We start from the raw sequence: 18,840 nt of genomic DNA, 5'->3' as shown, positions 1-18,840 counted from the left end.
TCTCCACTTCCTTGAAATTGCTTTATTTTTTTAAACTTGTTTTGCTTTCTCTTTCATATGAGGCTTTCCTCATCTATGTGATGGTCCTTGGTTATCTTTACATGTTTAAGGCTCTAAAAACCTGGTTGGAAGCTTTAAAACATGAGTGGCCTTGATTGAATGTTAACTTCCTCATAGGGTGATCTGGCTGGAACCCCAATGTCAGTTTCTTGGGGTGTTTCCTCTTGAATTGGTCAGGTTTTTCAGATTAAACATGTCTATTCTTTCGCCTGGAGAGTGAAGATCTGGCTGCCAGTGTCCTGGCAGCTGATTGCTTGAGATTTGGTGGGATAAATTGGGCTCCCTTTCCACTTTCTCACAGCTGCCCGAGGATTCAGCTTGCTCAGGCTTACCGTCATTCCTTCCACCATGTTGCTAACATGGTCTATTTTCCTATTTTTCTACTCTTGTTGGCTTATGCCTTTAAAAAAATTTTAAGATTTTGAGAGGTAGTGAAAATAGATGTATGGATTCAACTGATCATCTTAATCAATTGGAATCTACTATTGTCTTCTCTCATTTTTGGCTAGCCACAACAACAAAAAATTGGATTTGTTTAAGTTATAGGCTCATATGCTTTGTCTCCCCAGGGATTATAGTGATATTTGTTGAGTATCCTCTAGTTGACAGTTATTTTTCTCACTCTCGAACTTATTTGGTTTTCACTATGACCTAGTACGGTAGCTATTAGTCCTCATTTTTAAGTACGAGAAAACTGAAAGGTTTTCTTATCCAGGTTGAGAAAGGTTGAGTCTTATCCAGGCTCCATAGTTGGTAAGGAGCTGAGACAAGACTCAAAACCAGATTTCCTGGTCCTAATCTGACTCTTCTTTTATCACCTACATCAGGCTTTTTTGGCAAACACTTTCTGTAGTCAAGAGGCAAAGCACCCTCTCTCAGCAGGGGACAGCTATGGTAAGAAGTTCCTCCTGATTAACAGCTGAAACCTGTCTCTTTAACATCTTCCATGGATCCTGGTTCTGCCACCTTTGGTGACATAGTGGCTTTGGTTTTTCTTCCGCATGGGAGGCCTTTCACTATTTGTATTCAGCTGTCATGGGATATAGATGAAGGGCAGTGGGGTTGTAAAAGTTAAGGAACTCTGAAGATAAGATGAGTGCTGAAGTTGTCCTTGGTCATGGCCGGGAGGTGTGAGTGAGCTCCCAGAATCCTCCAAGAAAGACGGTAGTAACTGATGAGAGGTGGGCAGATCCCAGCAGTGAGGAGGGCAGAGAGGTCGTGGTGCATCTGAGTGGCAGGAAGCTCAAAGGAGGAGCTCTTGCCTATGGGTGGAGAAGCTGCCCCTGCCTCCTGGCCTCAGCATTAGGTCATAAAAAATTCATGTGTCAGATAAGACACAGATGTGGAGGAAACAGTGGGTATATAGGCTGAAGATGGGGAAGAGTTCATTATAAGGGAATAAGGTTCAAATAAGGTGAAGTGAAAAAGAATTGAGAAGAGAGCTGGTGAAAGGCAGAGTTGGGGATAAGTAAGCTCAGGACAATTCCAGGGTGTATGTGTGACTTTGAGTCAATGAAAAAACATGTAATTCCTCCACCCCTGGCCCCAGGCAGTTGAAGACAACACCAAGGCAGCCAGAGCCTTGCTACTGTCTCTCCCTTCTTCCAGTGGAAGCGTAGACTGTGGGGGAAGCCTGTGTCCTCACCTGTGGCATGCCCAGGCTTGCCACCTGGCCCACAGGGTTCTTTCTTGTCCATCACTACCGAAGGCACTGGATAGAGCATTTGGTCTGAAGCCAAAGCAAATAGCAGCTGAGAGACACACAACAGTTGGCGTCTGGCTCAGATGGCTCTGGCGCCTTCCTAGACCACCCCCCTTCCTCTGAAGATGTCTGCCCAGCTCGATGAAAACTACAACTGACATGTGTGCAGTGCTTTGGGATTTCACAGGCACCTCCACATACGGGGTCTCATTTTATCCTCCCAAATGTGCTGGTGGTAAGTTTCATGATTCCCATTGTACAGATGAAGGAACATCCAGCTCCCTCCCTTATAACCAAGTGACACTGAGTAAGTCATTAACTCTCTCTGAACCCCAGCTTTCTTAGTAATAAAATGTGAATAAAACTTATGCAAAAGTTGTTTTGTTAGATAGGATGACGTATGTACAGGGCTCACACAGAGCCGGGATCCCATAAATGATCATTCTATATTCCCACTTAAATGATTTACCCCAGTTCACTCAGCCAGAGAAAGGCAGAGTTGGGGTCCCCATCTGTCCTTGCCACTAAGGGGCAGGCCATTCCTAAAGGGTGAGAGGAATCATTTATAAAGACAGCTTTAGTGACTGTGGTAGATTCTAAGGATGGCCTCCATCCCTAGGTGCATGCTTCTTTGCAATGTGAACTTCTCCCTTCCAATAAAAGGTGGACCCTATTTCCCCTCCCCCTTGAAGCTGGGCTGGCTGTGTGACTTGTTTTGATCAACAGTATGTGGCAGAAGTGACCTTAGACCTTGAGTGCCTGTTCTCCCCTTCTTGGTGCTCTGTGATTCCCATGTAAGGAAGCCCAGGCTGGTCTCCTTGAAGATGAGCAACCACATGGAGAGAGAACTCCAATCATTCCGGTGACTCAAGCCATCACCACAGAAGCACCAGATGTGGGACTGGACCAGCTGGACCAGGCAGCCCCTGAGTTGTCATTTCTTTGCTCCCCAACCCCTCACTTGCAGCTCACTACAGCACACATGACCCCAGTGAGACCAGGAGAAGAACTGCCTGATTGAGCCTGGCCCAATTACAGACTTTTTTTTATTTTAAAGATTTTATTTATTTATTTGACAGAGAGAGACACAGAGAGAGAGGGAACACAAGCAGGGGGAATGGTAGAGGGAGAAGCAGGCTTCCTGCTGAGCAGGGAGCCCGATGCAGGGCTTTATCCCAGGACCCCGGGATCACAATCTGGGCTGAAGGCAGACACTTAACCAACTGAGCCACCCAGGTGCCCCCAATTACAGACTTCTAAACAAATATATGATCTTTGTTTTAAGCTACTAAATTTGGAGGTAGATTGTTGTGCAGCAATAGATGACTGAGTCCTTAAATAAGACACTAGGAAAGTGTCTGTAAAATTGCATAGATACTGAAATCAGGTACAAAAGGTACTCTTAACATCATCTTTCTCCTTTAAATTATCTTTGATCCTCCACCATTTTGTAGTCCTTTTGACTAAAGTTGGAACTATGAACCTGATGAATTCACGAAGACCTATTCTGATACATGTAATTCTTTGGATAAATGGACATGGTGTGATCTTATATCTGGGGCTCAGGCTCAGAGTCTCACTGGTTCCCACCTCATCTTTCTAACCAATCAAGGACCAAACCATATATGCCTAATAGAGGGTCTTGGGAATATTCCCAATGTCAAGTTGGGAGTCTGCAGTAAACCTTGGGACCAAAACTCTGGATCTTGACCCCCTCCAGTCCGTTTGACCACATGGTGAGAGCATGCTTGCCTCTTCATCATCCAATCAGCATCTCAGAGACCTCTTAATTGTTCTGGAGCAAATATTGCTTAGAAAAGGGCATGCAGACACAGGGAGGATGAAAACAAGGTATTTCAGGATAGGCTTAACTGAGGACTCCAGCCCTGACCCTGCCTGGATCAACTTGAACGTTTCAAAGGAACTTTGTTCTGAAGGGTTTGAGATGATTCCAGAACAACTTCACAACTAACGCAAAACATCCAAAGCAAGCTGTTCTCTGAGCAAGAAGAGCCATGGTGTTCTTTTCAGGTCATGTGGCAGCTCCTGGCCTGAATTTGCCCAAAACAAGTGGGAAGACTGAAGTGACTTCATGCAGTGGAGAGCAGACCACATTCTCCCTGCAAGCCAAAAAAGAGGCTGGCTTCAGAGAAATTAATCTGCAGGCCAATGGGAACAATGCTAGTAAAACATTCACCTGCTCATCAGCTCATCAGCTCATCTTTAAGTAAAGTGAGATGGATAATGTGAGTCACAAGCCACCTGCGAGGCCTACTTTGCAATCTGGGCAGGTGGCTGTGTAGATTCTAAGGTCCCTCCCTCCCCTTCCTTAGGCTGAGTCCTGGTGGCCCTGTCCCTGATGTACTCAGATCTATTTCCCTCCATCTCTCTCATACTCCTTCTTGTTCTCTTGGCCAACAGCAGCAGTAAGGCAGAGGAGTCAGGAACAGCTGAAATGAGTTTGGTTTCTGAGCTCTGCTTTCTCTGCACACTCCCACTGTCCGTGGAGAGCAGGCAGGAGACAGGCAGGGGTGGCAGGCTGGGCACCTCTGCTGCTTAATGCTGGGTGCCCAGAGCTGTGGTATGCAGCCCGCTTGTCCAGCCCACAGGTGGTCAGTAGCATTTATGGAGGCCCCGAGGGGGCTCTGGAGGAAAGCACAGACCGCTCGAAAGGACACTAGGGATGAAGAAATGCGGCTCCAGCGCTGACCTGCTGCCTGAATTTAGGTGGATTACTAAACGAACTTTTTGGGCACACTTTACAATATGCTTTCAAAAGTACTTTTGATTAATGATGTGACATGTGTGATATACGATGTATTATTCCTATTTAAGAGATGGAGAAGCTGAGGATCAGAGAAGCAAAGCCATTTGCCCAAGGACACATGGCAAATGGAACCAGAATCCAGTGCCTCCAACCCCTCTGCTTCTCCCACCATGCTTTGCCGCTCCTTGGATATTAACTTCTCTGAGCCCAAGCTCCATCATTATTGAAATAATGACAATTTTACCGGGCATTTTCTCTGCGTGAGGTAAGCATGTTACCCATGTTAGCTCATTTAATCCTTAAAATAACCTATGGGCAGAAACTATTTTTATCCCTGTTTTAGAGATGAGAGAGTTGGGGCTTACAGAGATCAGCAACGTGCCCAGCCAAAGCCCAAGTTCTTAGCCACCTTGCCATATACATTCCCATTGGTGCTTGGAATGATTTTCCCCACCCACTTACCTCACCAGGCAATACTGATGACAAAATTAGATGATGGATGTGAAAACACTTTTTGAAAGATAAACATACGAGGCACAAATATAAGGAAAAGGAAGAAATCTCTACTTCTGTGGATCTTATACCATAACAAAGCCCAAACTCACTTCCAACAACCTGACATAACAAGTCCTCACTGACATAAAGCAGCAGACGCAGTTCCAGAAAGGAGTTGCAAGGGGAGGGTGATGGAGGTCAGAAGCCCCAGTCCTGGAGGTGACTTCAAAGAGGGGAGTTTTGCTTAGGTTCCTGGCAATAAGGCAGGGCACCGAACATAAGAGAGAAGAAGGATTCCAAGCAGAAACTTTGGCCACCAGGCTGCCCTGTCCAGGGGAAGGTAGGCAGGAGTCCAGGCAGGGGCGGAGATTCTAACAGAAGTGAGTGGCAGCATGCTTGAGGCCATAGTGATGAGTATGTGTGCGTGTGTGTGTGAGCCTGTGAGCATGCATATGTGAGAACATGCATTCCTGTGTGTGTGAGTGCGTGTGTGTGTGTGTGTATGCGCGCGTAGGCAGGGCCACTCACCCCTACCCTCTGCAGTGTTATGCGCAATAGCTTTCCCCATTATCTCAAACACAGACCAAAACTCATCCTCCACTGAGCCCTTCTTGCTGCCACAATCCTTGATCCCCCACAGAATCAAAATACACTCTCTGATCTTGGCACAGACTCTTGCTCTCACTTGTGGGCCTTTGCTATGGACTTTTATGTCTCTGTTTATTTTGTGTGTTTCTTGAGTGGCTCATGCCTTTAAAGGAAATGCACCAGCCTTGGCCTGTCATTATGGCCCTTTGCTGGCCGCGGGCTCTGCTCTCCCTGTTCCTGGGATGGCTGGGCCTGGGCTTTTAATTTGCTGTGACAGGAGATAATTGTTGCTTGAGTTTCCACCTCTGAAAATAAACCAGGGTGGTACTTCCCGGCTGGGAATCCACAGAGGCAAGCTCATCCCTGGGGCCTACGCCAGGAGAGGCTTAGCCAGGGCTAGAGTGGCTGGTCTCAGTGTCCTTCACCCCCTTTCCTTTTCTGGATTTCCAAACATACAATTAGTGTTTTCTTTAAGATCTCAGGATGGCAAAGTTAAGAAAGTGCAGGGAGATTTTCTGATAATGTGTGCAAGAATTCTAGAGGTGGGATTCTGCGAGATTTCAGACTCTGAGGATACTAAACCCTCCACTCTGGCCTAATCCCCAGTTACAGCTGCATTCAAGTTCAAGCACATCATAGCCTGCCCACCAGGGCTACACTCCATGCCTTTTTCTTCTTTTTAAAATATGACATCATGCATAGACATAGCTGGGCCAAGTTCCACCAATCAAAGTAGTCTGAATTATAAGTCGGGTCATGGGCTTTGGATAAAAGGCAAGACCGTTTTTATCTATAACGTGAGGTATCTGGAGATGACCTGCTAAGGTTACCTCTGGCACAAGGAACCATTTCTCTTGGACTCTACTCACGGGCTTGTCTCACCAGGGCTGAACTGAGCACAAGGTATTACGAGGCCTGCATGGGTCATACAAGTTCGGATGATATAAAGATGTCTGAGAGTCGTACATTTTAGCTATGTCTTAGGACAAAGATAACACAGAAGGAGAACTCAGAGGTAGGGAAGCTCATGGTGGTAGAGAAAAATGTATCCATGAGGATACTGGCCCCTATGTTCTGGAGCCCTGCAGAAGGTTCCTCCAGGGCTTCAGGTCTCTCTGTTCAAATCCTGTCCCTCTACTCATTAGCTGTCTGACCTTGGCAAAGTTCCTTAACCTCTCTTAGTTTCCCTGTCCATCACATGGAGAAGATAAGAGACCTGCCTCCCTGAGCTGTCATGAGGTTTAAGATAGATAGTATAAGTATGGTGGTTTTTGTGCAGCTCACTAAAAAGTCTTACCTTCCTCCTTTTAGGCACATGGTGAGACTGCATTTCCCTAGCCCCTTGAAGTTGGACTTACCCGTGTGACTTGCTTTGGCCGACGAAATGAGAGTAGAAGGACTCTGTGTTGCTCTGTGTAGAAGCATTTAATAGCCAGTATAAGACACTGTCGTGAGCCCCCTGCCACGGCAACTAGCAAAGCAATAGATGGAGTAGGTAGAAGTTCTTTTATTCCAGGTTGACATGTGAAGAAATGTGGAGTGGAGCCCCCTAGCCAAACTGCAGTAGACATTTAATGAGTACAAGAAGTAAACTTATTATTAGCTACTAAGACTTTGGTGGTCTTTGTTATTACAGCATAAACTGGCCTACCCTGACTTTAATAATATACATGAAGTGCCTCGCATAGCCCCGAGAACATAGGAATCTAACAACAAATGATAGTTCCTATGTTGATTCTATGACGAAGGTCAGGACCACTATCGTTTGAAGCAACCACACAGAATCCAGCATTGTTCTGAGCAAACATTTGTACACTCTTTTATGGTGACGCTGGAGGAATTCAAAGTCATTGAAAGTTACCAGAACCCAGGAAAACACAGTGCCAAGGAAAAATGAAACTCTTTCTGGCAACTGGAAAGGGAAGACCACTATCTGCCCAAAGTGTAGAGTTGTCGTGATGTACTTCAGTTTCACCAACCAGAAAGTAAGTAGTGAATGACTGGTTCCTGTCCCCACTCTCAGGAAAGTTATTTCTGGGGCATAAGCCTAATGTACTCTTTGCTCAGAGTAACAGGTAACAGATGCTAGGTACTTGATTCCAATTGGCATTGATTACTTAATGTAGACATCAAGATCTTTGTTCATGCCAATACATGTCATAGAAATATTTTCCTCTTAAACTCAGTAAATTATAAAAGTATGAGAATCTCAGTTACATTAGAGTAAAGGAAGCCACAGTTAAAGAACCTCGTCATTCTATCCCAGGGAGTCTCTAGTGACAAAAGAGTTTATTACAAGTGTGGAAGAGGCCATGCGGGCAGGAGTTAAAAGCATGACCTTGGATGCCCACGAGATGTAGGTTCACATCCCCGTCCCTTCACTTACCCTAAGATAGTGTGTGCTCAAGAACCTAGAACTGTTTCTCGGATACATAAACAGTAGTCATATACGATGGGTTGGTTGATAATTTTTTATAGTTCTATTATTGCTTTAGTCACTTATTCATTCAAAAAATATTTGCTTCAATCTTTTTCCCGTGCCACAACCCCATTTGATTTTCCCAGCAACATTAGGGGATCAGTAATATTGTTCTCATTTTATAAGTAATTAAATTGAGGCACAGAGACAGTAAGAATCTCAAGACCACATAGCTAGTTAAGTGGTAGAGTTAGGCTCTAAACCCAGATGTGAAACAGAGAAGTCCCACGAAGTCACAGTCTACAGAAAGGGACACTTGGGGGTAAATTCCAAAAGCCACACACCTCCTAGAGAGAAAGAAGAGGATCTTTTAATACCGCCCAGCCCACTCTGAAGCCCAGTGAGCATGAACTTGATGGGGTATTTAATATAGAAAGGTATGCTGACAAAGAGTGTGAGTCATCTCCTGAGCATAAATACCATCTGTGTAGGGAATGTGTGGTTAAATAGGGGAAATATGTCTCATTAAAAAGTATCCAACTCCCCTGGAAGCCATGCAGACCCAACATGGCAGCTGAGGACCGGCGCTCCTTGCTCTGTGGCCCAGTGGGTCCCCAGAAGGAGCATGTCAACTTGGGGCTCTAAACCAATCTTGCAACATGAGTCTAAAGCTTTTCCAGTAAGGTAAACACTCCCTTGGGCCTCTTACCTTCTCACACCTTCATTACATAATAAAGTGACTCTAGGGGCACCTGGGTGGCTCATTCGGTCAAGCGTCTGCCTTTGGCTTGGGTTGTGATCCCAGGGGCCTGGGACCGAGCCCCACATTGGGTTCTCCCCGCTCGGCGGGGAGCCTGCTTCTCCCTCTCCCTCTGCCTGCAGCTCCCCCTGCTTGTGCTCTCTCTCTCTGTCAAATAAATAAATAAAATCTTAAAAATAAAATAAAATAAAATAAAATAAAGTGGTTCTACCTCAGAAAAATCGTGGTTAGGAGGGGATTTTTAAGAAACCGGTCAATTAACAATGCACATAAAGAGCACATAAAGATCACCAGCATTCCCTGGACCCGTAAAGGGCCAGGGTGTTTCATGAATTCGTTTTATGAATTTCCTTGATAAGTTCAGGCTTCAAGTTTTGCTAGCTGCTGCCAAGCTGGAGAATTAGGTGCATGCATTTCATGGCCTTTCATTCACTGGTCCAACCAGTATTGCTTGAGCACCCCCGAAACAAGAGTATGGTTAGGTTCTGTGAGGGAGGCAAAGATGAATCTCCTGCCCTGGGAGAGCCTGCCGTCTGGGAGGGGAGAGAAGGACCCCCAAGGGAGGTTCTAGAAAGGGAGGGCCTATCACAAAGTACTAGCTGTCCAGAAGTGAAAGGGACTCTGGGGTGGAAGAAGACCACAGCCTTTGCGACAGGTCTTAACAAAGTATCCATTTCACGGGTGAGCCAGTGTTCTCAGGCATCCCCAGTTGGATGTTATCAGTGAGGCATGTTAACATGAACACCTACATTGCAGCACCTCTTGGCCCTTGCCTGTATGCCTACAGGACCCTGCACTGCGGTCAGAGCCTCCCCTGGGCACTGCCCTAGGAGCCCTGTGCTCATGCCCCGGGAGGGAGGGAGCTGGAGCCCTGTGACACAACCACTTCCCCACCCCTGGGCTGTGGGACCTCCCAGGTCCTGTCAGATGCTGCCTCTGTTTCAGCACGAAAGTGTGAAGATTGCCCTGCTCCCCCAAATTTCACAAGATGCCTCACCAGTGGAGCCCCTCAGCCTGACTCACCCAGTCTCGGGCTCAGCCTGTGGGGCCTGAGGGGAGAGAAGACCCAAGACTAGGCCCCTGACTCTGCCCGGGTCCTGACTCAACCCCACCCACCTGAGCCCAGACGCTTCCTTCACCCAAAGCCAAGGGCCGGTGCACATCAATTCCTTCACATAAAGCCTGGGACTGGGGAAGTGACCTCCCTTCCAGTGGCTCTGTAATTAATCGCCAAACCAGGGGAGGTTGGAGAGAAGCAAATGTAAACTGGATGGGACAGTCGGCGTGGCCCAGGACTGTCTCAGGGGAACTGGGACTGTCGTTGGGAACTGTGGCCACTCTTGCTCCCCATCGCAAGGCAGCTGTACCCGCTACCCGCCCCCCAACTCTGCGGACTCAGTGTTTTCCTGGTACTGCATTTACATTTGCTGGCCCAAAGTGGCAAAATAACACCATGACCAAATTTCAACTGTCTGCCTAGAAATATAAGACAATTTCCCAGGGATATGAAGGGAGGATTGGTGTAGAGGTTTGAATTTCCACCACATGGACTCAACCACCACGGAAGCCAGAGGCCCCAGTTTAGGAGCGAGCTGTCTGCAGCTCGGCTGGTGGCATTTTGGGGGGCCGAAGAAGGAACTCCTCTCAGACCAGGGCGCGGTTATCCTCATTTATACTGAGAGGCTGCGGCCCATTGAAGGGCTCTTACTTAAGACCAGAGTCATCGGCTGCCCGCTGACACCTTGACAAGCCCTCCCCCTGGACTGAAGAGCACAGGGTGTGTAGACGTTTGCCTTGAGGCCGGTCCAGCAATCTTCCCCTACAGCTGGGTTTTCTCTGAGGAGACAGCTGGTTAAAGCTCAGCCCAACACTTACTGACTTTTCTGTGCTTCTGTCTCCGGGGAAATTGCAGTCACCAGCTTGAATGGACGAATCAAGACCTATGGCTCGCTGTCTGCACTAATCGCCACTTCACCAGAGATCAAAGCCGTGAGGCCGTGGAGACAGGCTTTCGGCGGCTTTTCCTGCATCCTGTCCTGATCAGAAGGCTATAGCACCTGAATGTCATGATCAGCTCAGGGACTCTTCACTTCAGCTATCTGGTACCGCCTGTGGTGTATTCGATGATTTCACGGTTTGAGTCTAGGCTTAATCTGCCTTGCAAACAACCTTGTGATTAAAAAAAAAAAAAAGCCTTCTCCATGTGAATCTATGAAATGGAAGGAGGGGATACTTGGGAAATCCAAAAGGCCCCCATCTAGTCCCGGGGATAGACAAGCACATGGTGAGGAGGAAGCGCTGGGCCCGCCGGGTGAAATGCAGCCCTGCACAGTGGGAATGACTGGGATCCTTTGGCACCAGCTCTCAGGAGAGGTGTCTCTGGGCCATGCACCCCTGTCCCTGGCCTCACCCTCCTAGCTGTGAGAAGGGCACCCATGGGATGCCCCCAGACAGAGGAACCTGTAGGGCAAGGCCCAAATATCAGGGCTCCCGTGATCTCCCGGCTGACATCCTCAGAGAATGAACTACAACCACTGTCGAAGCATTTGGATCTTTCTATGCTGCCCCTGTGGGGGAGAAATGTCTATTTTGCACCTGTACCTGCCCTTCATGTTCAGGTGAACTGGGCACAAGGGCAGGGCTGAGCTGGGGGTGGGGGGGTGGAGGGGGTGGGCAGGGGGGAGGCAGAAGCTCAGCAGAGGACGGTTGCAGACCAGCTTTTCTGGACACTATGACCATAGCCCCCTAGGAGCCCCACGGTATCAGCTTTCTCTCCATACACTACCACTTGCCTGAGGGCTTCCTGGATACCACCCAAACTCTGGTGCCGGGCACTGCCTGCCTCACTCTTGCTCTGCCACATGATCTCCCAGGGCCTGACCTGGCCTGCCTGGTCTCCTCTTGCTAGTACCTTCCCCATAGTGTGTACGTGGCACTTGGACCAGCAGGTCACCAGGTGGGTTCCAGAGGCCCCTAGTAGCAGCTCAATAAATATTGGGTGGATAGAGGGATGGATGAGTAAGTGAGTGGTAGAATTCCAGCTCCACTTCCTCCCAAGTCAGACTGGGAGGGTGAGGGGAGTGGTTTGAGCTGCCCACCACCCACTCCAGTCTGAAGACTGGGAAGAGAGACTTAGAACCAAGGGAGCAAGAGGAGGCTCCTTGCTCGGGATGCTTTCCCCAGTGCTGCTGCCATAGGGTCAGGGCAAGGCTCTCTTGTCAGGATGCGGGAGGAAGAGGCATCTTCTCTGAAGCCCTGGCTAAGTGCAGACAATCTCAGCATTTCTCCTTTTGGAGCCTGGATAGTGTCAAGGACACAAAGAACACAAGTGATGAGTGCTTCCCTGACTCTCAGAGCTCCCTCATTGGTTGTCTGTGCTGGGATGATGCCCCTGACTACATGATCCCTACAACTGTCACTTGGTTCTGAAGAAGAGGAGTTTCCACACACCCAGACTCCACCTAGGGCACTAACCTGTTGCACTCATGACATCACAAGATAAGGTTACTAGTGCTCCAGCCTCCTGACAGTAAGCCTGCTCAGTCCGCCTTAAAGATAGAACTTCTTGGAAGCTGGGTGTGGAGAGGGATGTGTTAAACCAGGTGTCTTCTGAATCCTCCAGAAAATGTGATAGCCAGACTCACCATGCGGAGTCTGGTAAGTGCCAGAGATGGAAAGGGGGGTTGATTGGGTGGTGTTACAGTCCGTTACAAAACTGCAATACAGGGGCGCCTGGGTGGCTCAGTCGGTAAAGCGTCCAACTCTTGGTTTCGGCTCAGCTCATGACCTCAGGGTTGTGGGATCAAGCCCCGTGTCGGCATGCTCCTCGCTCAGGAGGGAGTCTGCTGCTTCTCTGTCTCTCTCCCTCGCTCTCTTTTTCTCTCTCCCTCTCCCCCTGCCCCTCCCCCACTAGCTCTCTCTCTCTCTCTCTCTCTCTAAAATAAATAAATCTTAAAAAAAAATCTTCCAATACAGCCCGTGTGTCCCTGACTTTTCTAAAAGTTAATTCATAAGACCCACAGTCCAGAAGAATGTCTGACAATGGCAGGGGCTCAGTAAATAGTTGTTGATGGACTGGGACTGCATTGTCCCCAGCTTCCCGGGTGCCTAGCGGTGCAGAACCTTCTCCCCAGAGGCCGAGGCGGATCCCAGCCACGGCTCTGACCCACCCCAGGCGTGAGGCGCAGGGGCCCTCTCCACTTCAGACATCCATACCCCACTCTGGCCGGAAGAGAAGGTCTGAATGGTCACTTACCTGTGTTTTACCATGAAAAAGAGCAAACTCTGGATATGAGCTCAGAAGGTACTTCCTTCCCTGTGGAAAAATGGGCTCTGCATCAGGAAGCAAGCTCCTTCTTTGCCCAGAAGATTCGTAGTCAAATGCTTCTAGGGGGGATTATACTACTCCCGATGGTCAGAGACGCCTCCGGCCTCCCTCCGGGCTTCATTGCAATCGGAAGGGACGGCTCAGGGCAGGCGGGTCGGCACCCCGAGCAGCCCGAGGGGCCCTGGGCAGCCGGCGCATGCGCGCCGGGCACAGGCCGCCATGACAGGTGAGGCGGGTCCGCTTCACGGGTGGGAGCACCGTACTGGTTGCGTGAGGGTCACCAAGGGAGTTTGTTACAAATCCAGATTCCTAGGTCCCACCCAAGGCGTTTCCTGGGGTGGAGGTGGGGCAAGGGGAACAGCAACTCATATTCAGGCTCAATCTCAGGTGCTTCTAGGACGCTAGGGCTGGGAATCACTAACGATTAGAGCACAACAACTTTAAAAGTGTGTTCAAACATCCCTGCCTCTGTTAGGACCCGTGGAAAAGTCAATTTGACCCCCCCCCCCCGAGACTGTTTTGCTCCCTGACAGCTTTAGAAGAAGCGGTTCTCTCTTTTCCTAAAACAAGGCTGTTCCCTGGCTTCTTTATACGTCCTGGACCAGCCGGAATCTGTGCGGGGCTCCAATGCAATGTGGCCAACAAACCGCCTTCCTAAGCATTCCGCACTCCCACGGGTGCAGCTCCCAGCACGTTCCCAAACCACTGGAAATGAGTGAGGAGTGTTCCTTCAGGGCTCACCGGATCCCAGAAGCTTCTAGAAGGGGTTTTCCTGGGCTAGCAAGCACTGATGGCTCAGGAAGAGGTCAGACTTGATGCATATTGCAGAATAAACTGCTGGAAATGGCTAAATTCTCCAGATCATGTGAGGGACAGACGTGTGTCTTAAAAAGAAAAAAAGAAAAAATCAGAGTGAAGCCAGAGCGTATGTTGCTAACAACAAGACTGAATTAAGTTCTTAGATTCTGCTTGTTGCCAGTGCTGAGGCAGGAAATAATTCATTTTCCTTTAACTAATCTTCTGTTTACATTATTTCGTTTGCACCACAGGACTGGCTCAGAGAAGGCCTGTTTCTTTGTTTTGTTTTGCTTTGTTTTTTAGTCCTTGGTCAGTAGGATTTGGTCCCATTGTTCCTCCGCCCAGGGAGCCCTCTGGTGAAAGCCATCGCTGGTACAACACAGCACCTGGAATGAAGGAGGAAGACAGCAAGGCCAGCCGCAGACCTGGTCCTGCAGTTGGGATAGCACCTGCCCTTTCACCAACACTGTCCCTGCCCACTGCCAGCTGGACCCCGTAGGGCTGACCTGGGGGTTGGGGGTGGAGGGAAGGAGAGGAGGAGCCCTGTCTGCCCTTGTCACATTTGTACGCCCTGTTCTTGGCAAGGGGTTAATGAATATTGACTACAAGAACGATAGGGTGAGGAAACAACAGATGATTGCCAAAGGGGGCTGGGCACACTTCTCTATCTCAGTCTCTTCACACACTTATACATACAGTGCAGTGGGGTGGGGGGACGAGGGAGGGAAGGAGACTGAGAGAGGGAGAAGAGGAGGAGACGGGGAGCAGGAGAGACACTGAGAAAAGCTCAAATCATAGATGTTGCCAGGGGCTAAAGGGAGGGTCCTGTCACCATGGCTTGGAGATGCCAAGCCCATCAGCTGCTCACTTCACTTTATCTGCTTCTAGGCTGGAAAGGCAATGTCTGCCCACCTTGCTCCTCACCCATGGGCTCTGGCCCCCAGCATGCCCCTGGGGAAGCAATATGAAATCCTGCTTCTTTCCTGGGTTTGTTCTTTTTCTCTTTAAACTCAAGAAGCCACTGGTTTGGTCTCTGGTTTGCCCACTTCGTGACATCTGGGGGCATGAGGGGGCCCCACTTCTTCTCAGTCTTGCCAGTCAAGGGTGGGGAGAGAGGGTCCGGGAGCCAATGTTCACAGGGCAACGAGGGTGGTATCCAACACATGTGACCCCTCCCTTCCCGAGCTGCACTCTTCCTGGCAGAGGCGTGTCAGGACGACGTCCCCTTCGTCCTCTACGTGCTCATGGCCCTATGGCGCGGCGGACGCCCTCAGTGAAGAAAGCTGCCTTTCTCATGTGCAGTGGAGAGATCCTACTTTATATACATTTTTCTACTTTCAAATAAGAGGAGAAAATTGCTGTTCTTTTGGCTCAAACAAAAATAAAACAGGGTTTTTGGTTTTTTTTTTTTGAAAATCCTATTTAAAGGGTTCATTATCTTACAGGCTGCTAACTATATACTCTGAGCCACACTCAATAAAAGCTTCATATAACTGTCTTTGAAATTAACAGCCACCTCTTGTGCTTTTCAAGTTATTAAAGACGTTGGCATGGTGGAGAGACTGTAAACTTTCTATACTGGTGATTAGTCAGCGGGACCACATCCCACCAAATCCCCCAGGGCGCTCCTAACAAAAAGTTCCTTGTGACCCAAGCACCAATTTTTCTTTCTTGTCTGCTCATTCTAATTCCACTCAATTACTCCTGAGCAAGCTGTTTTATTCCTGTCAACTCATGTTATTTACTGGAGCCTGTCAGGAGGACTGAAGTGGAGGCCGATATTATGTAGGATGTTTTGAGACTCATTAAAACACTTTAAAAACAATCACCTATTGTGATAGTCACAGCCCTGTATAGGGTGGCCTTGCCTGGGCCATTTGGAGCCTGGATCACTTTATTTATATGCTATTAAAAGTTTCAGATTAAAATGGCTTTTCTTGCTACAAAAATTTTGGACCTGGGAACCCAGGACCTTGTCTGGGTTTCTGGAGGCTTCTGGGCAAAGATCCGAAAGTAAACAGATTAAGTGTGCATGTGTGTGTAAGGGTGTTATCCAGGAACAGCTCTGTCTCTGACTAATGGGCTGAAGAGGAATGGGGGTCAACAGGCAGCCCCAAATACCCAGAGAGGCTTGCCTTCTGGAAGAGAGGGCAGTTTCCCTGGGAGAGTGTGTGTAAGAGCAGTCTTCCTCTGAAGATGGAAAGGTTCCCTGCTGTGTCACTCTTGGTACATCACTATCCCATCATTATTTATATATTCACCGAACAATTTGTAGGAACAAGGCACCATGCTTAGACTTCCTGCTGGTGTAAAGCAGATAACTTCATAAGTTCATGGTCCTTGCATCATCCGATGAAGGATCCGCTTTACTGGCGGCGGGCAGAGTGTCAGGTGCCAGGTGAGCACGTGCAGCCCGCGATCTGAGCCGGTGAGGGATCAGAACAGCCTCATTCTGTCCTGCCACCCCCCCAGCTTCCTCTTGCCTCCCACTGTGGCCTCCCGTTCTCCCGCTGCTCATCCTCCTCTCTTCTACACCTTCCACCCCTGGTGACCACGGCAGCCTAGACTGCCGCTGGGGATGGAGGTTGACTCCTGTGCTCCAGGCACTCAGAATCCACCACGGAAGCTGCGCTCAAGGTGGGGTGCACGTAGAGAATTTTTGCTTACTGAGTACCCAAATCTGGAATTCAGATTTGGGGACTCAGGAGACAAAAAGGTCTCCTTTCCTCAATGATTCTAAGATGCTCTGTGATTTCAGTGGTGGCTGTAGTCTCGAAGCAAGGCTCAGAAAAAGCCCAAGTCAAAACAGAGTGCATCACCTCACACACTTCTAGGACATGGTTTTCCCACAAGTGCCTCATCTGTTCGCACCTGCCATCCTCACCCCGAGCCAGGGGACGGAGGGGGTCAGCCCACAGCAGCACGGGCAGGGGACGTGAGCCTACAGGTCTAAGAGCTCTGGGCCACTGGGCGCGTCAGCACTCTTTCTTCAAATGCATGAAGAGAAGGTTGAGCTAGACCAGCATTCTGGGCTCCAAGAGATGCCATCTGGGCTCCAAGAGAAGTTGCTTTCCAGTCAGACCCACTGAGGAGACACCGCCCGCTATGTCCCCAGTTCCAAGACTCGCATCCGCTCCCATGAATTTAGAAAGAGCTGTGCTCGCTGACATCCAGAACTCTTCCCAGCTGGAAATTCTAGGATGCAACGACGAGGTAATGTGAATACCAAAAGTTACAAGACATTTGCCGGAGGCAGTGGTTTCCACCCTGGCTGTGCGCAATAATCACTTGGGGAAGATACGTGAAAAAGAAAACCCGCAGACCTCTCTCTCTCTCAGCCCCCGGGTTGTGATTCATCAGGTCTGGGGTGAGCCCAGCATCTGCGTTTCCAACAACTCCCCAGTCAGCTGTGATGGGTAGCAGACATCACACTGAGCATTTGGGGGCCCAATTTAGAGCCAGACGCCTTCGCAGGGCAAGGAAATGAGGGAAGAGCTAAAGCAAGTTTTTAAATTGCTCACTTCTGTTCACAGGAAGGCTAATGGTGCCGGCGTTGTTGTGAGAAGATACTTCACCCGAAGTCAACGGTCTCAGATGCAGTGAGGCAGAATTTGTTTTGTTTTGTTTTAAACCTTAGACTGACACTCAGACTCTATCCTACGGGCAAACATCTTCTGGCTTAACTGGTAGGGAAAGGGGGGTGTTGGCTGCCCACCCCAGGAATTTTGGGGACCTGAGAGGAGAAGAGCCCCTGTGAGACATGGCCTTCTCAGTGTCCCCTGGCTACAAGACCCAGCCTTCTGTCCAGGGGCTCAGAGTTCAGGACAGAGAAAGCAGGAGGTCAGGAACAGGGCCAGATCAGCTTCCGAGGCCAGCGAGGCTAGTTCTTCCAGGCCAGGCTGAGTTCCTCAGTGAGGAAACACTGCTGCTCGTGCATCCCTGGTCCTCATATGCACACACACAGGAGGCAGCTCAGCCTCCTGCCCATGGGGCAAGTGCCGCCTGCTGACTGAGAGAGTCTGGTGTCCTCAGGAGGACAAGCCAGAAGTGATGACTCTTTCATAGACTGAAGTTCAAGGTGAAGAGCAAGCCCAGAAAATAAGTCTTATTACTACTCCCTCACATATGTTCTACAATCCAGACACGCTGGATGACTCACTGCTGTTTATATAGATTGTATTCTCCTCCTTGAGCCTTAGCTTCTATTTTTCCTTCCCCACCCCTGTCTGTTGGACTCCCACACATACTTCAAGGCCTATGTCCAATGCCTCCTCCCCTGATCTCTCCAGAAGATGCAGTGATATCACTCCCTTCTGGGACTGGCAGAGTGTATTGTTTGTACCAATCAGATGGCATTTTTCTTACACAGTTGAGTTTTCTATCTCCCTCTACTGTAAGCCCCTAGCCCTAGCATGTTTCAACATTGTGCTTTCTATGTAGCAGGGACCCAGTGAACGTTTATGGAACAGAAAGTATTTTCCTTGCTGACAGTGCTTCCAAAGCATCACGGCCCTTGCTACCTGCTGGCGGGCTACCCTTGGACCTGCCTCCATTTCTGCAGCACTGTGCCATCATCAAGCGTGTGGCGCGACATTGACAGAGCCAGGGTGGGGGTGGGGGGGTGCCTCCTGAGCAGAGCCAGCACCTTGACTGGAGGGTCTGGATTCCTTTGAGTTCCAGGCCCCACATGGGGTTGAAGGACACTCCAGTCTCCCTTGAATTTGGAATCTTCCTCGAGAAATTATGAAAAAATGGAAATTTATTCCACTGAGAATAAAACCTGGCTGCATACATGGATCACATTTTGCAACAGATGGGTAACTTATCTGATCAATAGGACTGACCACTTGTCATAATGTAACACATCATTTTCCATCTTTATTATCTAGAGTTTTCATGTTTATAAATCTTAGCTCCTTAAGAA

This window comes from Halichoerus grypus, chromosome 10 (genome assembly GCF_964656455.1).
Source record: "Halichoerus grypus chromosome 10, mHalGry1.hap1.1, whole genome shotgun sequence".
Classification (NCBI taxonomy): Eukaryota; Metazoa; Chordata; class Mammalia; order Carnivora; family Phocidae; genus Halichoerus; species Halichoerus grypus.
Note: the sequence above shows the minus strand (reverse complement) of the source record.